Below are 6,779 nucleotides of genomic sequence, written 5' to 3'. Positions count from 1 at the left end.
GTTTTGGAGTGAGTTAAATTTGAGTTAAATTCAAGACATCTGATTTTCAAAGGGAAATGTTCAGCACTTTTGGAAAAGTCTCAGGTTGGGTACCCAAAAATTGAGGCATCCAAAAATCACTAGTCACTTTGTAAAATTTGGGTTTTGGTCTTTTGCACACTGGGCCTACTCATGCAATTTTTAATCAGGCAAAACTCCCTTTGATTTTAACAACAGTATTATGATAGGAAGTATACCTCTCTGCTTCTATATCTTTAAGGATTTTAAGCTCTTCAGAGCAGGGTCTGTCATTCTCCGTGTATATACAGTAATCAGCCTATTCTGAATGCTAATGTAACATATGAATAAGACATAGGAGCAGAAGTACTGATCCTAAATTCTACACTCAGGCTGAACTTCCACTGAAGTCCCTCCTGAGGTCATAATATTGCTGTTAACAATCATTGGTTCCTGTGGATACAATTGTCATATGACAAAATGAGGGGTATGGCTTCAGCTGGAGAACAAGATAATTCTACAGAATGAAAAATCATTTTTTCCTCCAAATGCCATTGGTTTCCTAAAAAGAAAAGGAGTACCGGTGGCACCTTAGAGACTAACAAATTTATTAGAGCATAAGCTTTCGTGAGCTACAGCTCGTTTCCTAGGCCTTGTCTAGACAGGGAATTTTTGCACGGATGTAGCAGCACCCTTGCTAGCCCCTAGCGTAGAAGTACTGCATCTGCATAAAAAGTGATTGCACCAGTGTGGCTTACCTCAATGACAAGCCAGGTTACATTGCACTGGTACAAGTCACTTCTTACAGCTAGAGGTTGGCACTGATGTAGCTGTTCCAGTGCAAAAACTACCAGTATGGACAAGACTTAAACAGTAAATAATGTAAAAAGGAAGACGTACTGTGTACTGTACAGATGGAATTTTCTAAATAGAGTTGTTTCAGAGAGTTTTCAGTGAGTAATCAGCAGATCTTTAAATTGTATTTATTTAATTGGGACCTCATAATTTAAGCAAGCTCTTTCTTGGTGACTTTGTCTCCTGTCCCGCACCATGGGAAGCCTTCATATTAAGAGACACTGAGAAGGTTTACTGCTCTACTGTGGTACCTGTACATGTTCAGAATCAGCCAGACCCAGCATGCATGGCCTCCCCTGTTGGATGTTTTAGAATAAACCTGCAGGATCTCTGCTCTGCAGCAGCAGCATGTCTGAAAGCAGCACTGTGTCAGTCATTGCCTGGAGCAGCAGTTTGCAAAGAACAAACTCAGCAGACCAGGAGGCACCAGTAGACTAGAAACAGTAGACACAACTGCAGTGAGAGAATTTTAAAATCAGTGAAGACTTTTAAAGCTGGGTATGGCAGAAATAGGACAAAACAGATTATGAAAAGGCAAAAAAGGAGGAAGTGGGGAAAGGAAAAGAGAGGAATCCTCTTCCATCCTTGCCTCTTATTATCTTTTCCTTTTCTCTCATCACTCCTATTTTCTATAGAAGCAGCATGAACTAAGGCAAAACAATGAAGAGGCGCCTGTATTTTCCTCCCACACACTAGTTTTGCCTGGCAAAATGTTGGCAGGTACCATACACAGCCCTTTCCCCATGTGAGCCGGAAGTGCTAAATGTCAACCAGGCTGATATGAAAAACCCCTTGCAGCTGATAAGAGACAAAAGTTACCACTCCACTTCTGCTTGTAGGACTCATAGCAGCTAATGGAGCTTTCCTCCGATTGCAGCAAATCTTGGTTCACATATCTCAGCTTAACTTTTCAAAATGTCTCTTCACTGATAATATGAGTGGTGTTGTAGTCATGATGGTCCCAGGACATTAGAAAGACTAGGTGGGTGTGGTAATGCCAGAGTAGCCAAAGCCCTGAAAAGCAAACAAGTTTTGTTTAGAACAAGGGCTAGAATTTAAAGTGCTCAAGGTTGTGGCTGAAGACCCTGCAAAGGGCAAATCTTTTTTTGGACTCTATTATCTCTGGAAGGGACGGAGTTTGAAGGAGTGATGTGGCTGAGAGCTGGGGCAATAAGAACTGATGAAGGCAAGGAGTCTTCAGGGAGAAAGCTCTAGGGGGCACTGCTCTATACTAGGGCAGGCACTGACTTAAAGCTAGCCCAGAAGCGGCCAAGGTCTGGGCCCAGAGACAGGGCTAAAGACATTACCAAGGTGTAACAAAGCGGCCTCTGGCAGACACTACTGAAAGTATCAATTCATGATAAATTGCTTAGAGCAGGGCAGTTACAGCCCAAGGCTGGGGGTCGTCCACTACTAAGGCACCCCAAACCAGCCAAACAGAGAGGACTTCGATTTCACTCTACTGGCTAACCAGACATCATATAAGCAATTCTCTCAGACACTCCAGTTTCCCAGTATCACCACCAATGCCACTCCTTATGGGGATGAATGGTTATGAAACCCAATACCCCAGTAAAAGAAAAAAGGTTCTCCCGATCCCAAAGGGCCAAGCCCCAGACCCAGGTCAAATATACAAGTCAGATCTTACCCACAAATCATGCTATTGCCAATCCTTTAGAATCTAAAATCTAAAGGTTTATTCATAAAAAGAAAGTAATATAGATGAGAGTTAAGACTGGTTAAAGGAATCAGTTACATACAGTAATGGCAAATTTTGTGATTCAGGCTTGATTTGTAGCAGTGATGGAATAAACTGCTGGCTTAAGTTAAATCTCTGGAGTACATCCACAGCTTGGATGGGTCATTCAGCCCATTGTTCAGAGCTTCAGTTTGTAGCAAAGTTCCTCCAGAAGTAAAAAGCAGGACTGAAGACAAAATGGAGAAGATGCATCTGCCTTTTATTGTGTCTTGCCATGCAGCCTGTGCTTCCTTTATTTCAAACACAAGCTGCCCAGCACATGGCTTGGAAACCTTAGAGTTCTCTCCATAGGCATGTCCTTCCATGCCTTGCTGAGTCATAAGGTGTATCTACCTTCTCTCAGTGGGTCAGTTATATAGCTGATGGTCCTTAATCAGCTATATCCTTAATGGGCCATCAACCAGGCTAGGCAGTATTGATGCCAAACTGTCTGGGGGTGTCACTGAGAAGCATAGCACAAATTTGAAATACAGACACACAGACATATCTATAACTCATCATAAAAAGGCGATACAAACATATAAACAAGATTATCAGATCTGGCAAATTATAACATTTTTGCACATATCTTACATGAAATATCTGGCTGATTACTTCGTATGTGTTACCCCAGGAGCCAACATTTGAAAACCAGGTACACAGCCAATACTTATACCTTTAAATACAAAAATGATACATGCATACAGATAGCATAATCATAACCTGCAACTCATAATCTTTTCATAGACACCTTACTTGACCTCCTTTGTACAAAATTTGGTGCACTATAGGACCTTGGTTGCAACAATGATCTGTACGGTCACAGTTCAAGTCAATAATGTCAAACAAGGGCACAGGAACATGCCCTATTGGACCTTTTACCCTGGAAGGGGTTCATTCATGTGACTGACTGTGTATGACCTGGCTGGAGGGCTGGGCCACTAACGACCCACCTGAGGAGGTAACAGCTGACAGTTTTCAGAATGGAGAGAGGTAAATAGTTGGGTCCCCCAGAGGTCTGTACTGGGCGCAGTCCTATTCAACATATTCATAAACGATCTGGAAAAAGGGGTAAAGAGTGAGGTGGCAAAATTTGCAGATGATACAAAGTTACTCAAGATAGTTAAGTGCCAGGCAGACTGCAAAGAGCTACAAAAGGATCTCTCAAAATGGTAACTGGGCAACAAAATGGCAGATGAAGTTCAATGTTGATAAATGCAAAGTAATGCACATTCAGAAACATAATCCCAACTATATATATAAAATGATGGGGCCTAAATTAGCTGTTACCACTCAAGAAAGAGATCTTGGAGTCATTGTGGATAGTTCTCTGAAAACATCCACTCAATGTGCAGCGGCATTCAAAAAAGCAAACAGAATGTTGGGAATCATTAAGAAAGGGATAAATAATAAGACAGAAAATATCATATTGCCTCTATATAAAGCCATGGTACGCACACATCTTGAATGCTGCATGCAGATGTGGTTGCCCCATCTCAAAAAAGATATATTGGAATTGGAAAAGGTTCAGAAAAAGGCAACAAAAATGATTAGGGGTATGGAACGGCTGCCATATGAGGAGAGATTAATAAGATTGGGACTTTTCAGCTTGGAAAAGAGTTGGCTGGGGGGGATATGATAGAGGTTTATAAAATCATGACTGGTGTGGAGGAAGTAAACAAGGAAGTGTTATTTACTCCTTTTCATAACACAAGAACTAGGAGTCACCAAATGAAATTAATAGGCAACAGATTTAAAACAAATAAAAAGACATATTTTTTCACACAATGCACAGTCAACCTGTGGAACTCCTTGCCAGAAGATGTTGTGAAGGCCAAGAGTATAACAGAGTTCAAAAAAGAATTAGATAAGTTCATGGAGGATAGGTCCATCAATGGCTATCAGCCAGGATGGACAGATATGGTATCCCACGCCTCTGTTTGTCAGAAGCTGGGAATGGGCGACAGGGAATGGATCACTTGATAAGTACCTGTTCTGTTCATTCCCTCTAGGGCACCTGGCATTGACCACTGTCAGAAGACAGGACACTGGACTAGATGGACCTTTGGTCTGACCTAGTATGGCTGTTCCTATGACAGGAGGTTCTGGAAACAGAGAGCGAGAGAGAGAGTGCAGGTTCGCACCCAACTGACAGGAACTGCTCAAGAGAGGTGAGTGTCCCTTGTCACACATGGGTAGTCTGTGCAGGAGATTAACGGTGATCCTTTATGCCTGTTTATTTCCTGTTGTGGGCACATGGCCAAAGGCACAATAATGCACTAATCCCCTATCACTGATGAGTTTAGGCAATGAAGGAGAAGAAACTGTACTTGTGTCTATACAGTCTCTCACTCTCTTTTAGCTTATACCTCCTTGAAGAAAATGCATTCGTTGATAGAAAGCGTGTATGAAAAATAAATCCAATCTCAAACTGAATTGAATTTTTCCCACTAAGCTTGCGAGAAGATGTGAAGTCAATGGGAGTTGAGGTCAATCAATGCCTTACAAGCTCAGACCCTTAGTGAAGGTCTGAAACATTTATATCCTTGTGTTGATTCAAAACAGTTGTTGACGTGAAATTTATTTATTTAGGGTCTGATCCTCTCCCATTAGAGTCAATTAGAGTTTTAGCACTGACTTCAGTGAGTCACTGCTTTATAACTTGCATCAAGAACTTCTCTCAAATAGATTTATTTTCAACTCTTTCCACCCAAACAAAAACAGACAAACCAAAATTAGTGCTGTAAATCTATCCATCTCCTGACTGTCTGAGGAGTATTCCTCACTAAGTGATCCCATGACTGTGAACCTATTTGTAATTGACCCAAAATGCACCTGTAATTCAAACTAAACCATCCCCCCTGCATCAAAGATTTACTCTTTGTGGTTCAATTTGCTCACCAGTTATAAGATTTGCATCATATAAGAAAGTCCATCTTATTTACACCATAGCAAATGATGGCCCTGTCCTCCTCCATTTTGTGTAAACTTGCCTATAGGGGCCTGATCCGGTAGGTGGCCTCTGAACACACTTATCAAATCAGACCTTGCATGTGACTTAGGCAGCTGAATGCTTATCTTCCCCTACTTTGTAAATCGCTCTGGGGCTTCCGCAGGAGATAGGTGTCTGGACGCCTAGAGAGACACAGCAGTGCACATGACATTGCCCACAGGCAGAAATACAGGCCCCAAGGGAACTTTTATTATAAAAAGTTAAGCAACAAGTGAGGTGCAGGTGTCTACAGGGTTCAGGAGTTTTGTGGATCAGAGTGGAACTAAAACTGGAAATTAGGTGCCTTAAACCCAGAATTAGGTGCTTAGTTTATGAATCTGGCCCAATGCCATGAGTAGCCACATCTAGTTAGCTACTTATATGATTGTATCTAAGCACCCCCCCAAGTGTTTCAAGATGGACAAATCTCTATAGTTGATATGAACAGGAGTACTTGTGGCACCTTAGAGAATAACAAATTTATTAGAGCATAAGCTTTCGTGGGCAGCAGCTCACTTCATCAGATACATAGAATGGAACATATAGGAAGAAGATATATATATACATACAGAGAAGGTGAAAGTCGCCATACAAACTGTAAGAGGCTAATGAATGAAGATGAGCTATTACCAGCATGAGAAAAAAACTTTTGTAGTGATAATCAAGATGGCCCATTTAGATAGTTGACAAGAAGGTGTGAGGATAGGTAACATAGGGAAATAGATTCAATATGTGTAATGACCCAGTTACTCCCGGTCTCTATTCAATCCCAAGTTAATGGTATCTAGTTTGCATATTAATTCAAGCTCAGCAGTTTCTCATTGGAGTCTGTTTTTGAAGCCTACTGGTGGCACATATTTATTCAAATGACAACATCATAGGACCTAATCACATTAGCCATGCCATCAGGGGCCTGTTCACCTGCACATCTACAATGTGATATATGCCATCATGTGCCAGCAATGCCGCTCTGCCATGTACATTGGCCAAACCGGACAGTCTCTACGCAAAAGAATAAATGGACACAAATCTGACATCAGGAATCATAACATTCAAAAACCAGTAGGAGAACACTTCAACCTCTCTGGCCACTCAGTAAAAGATTTAAGGGTGGTAATTTTGCAGAAGAAAAGCTTCAAAAACAGACTCCAATGAGAAACTGCTGAGCTTGAATTAATATGCAAACTAGATACCATT

Source organism: Dermochelys coriacea, chromosome 3, assembly GCF_009764565.3.
Source record: "Dermochelys coriacea isolate rDerCor1 chromosome 3, rDerCor1.pri.v4, whole genome shotgun sequence".
Classification (NCBI taxonomy): domain Eukaryota; kingdom Metazoa; phylum Chordata; order Testudines; family Dermochelyidae; genus Dermochelys; species Dermochelys coriacea.
This window is presented reverse-complemented; position numbering follows the sequence as displayed.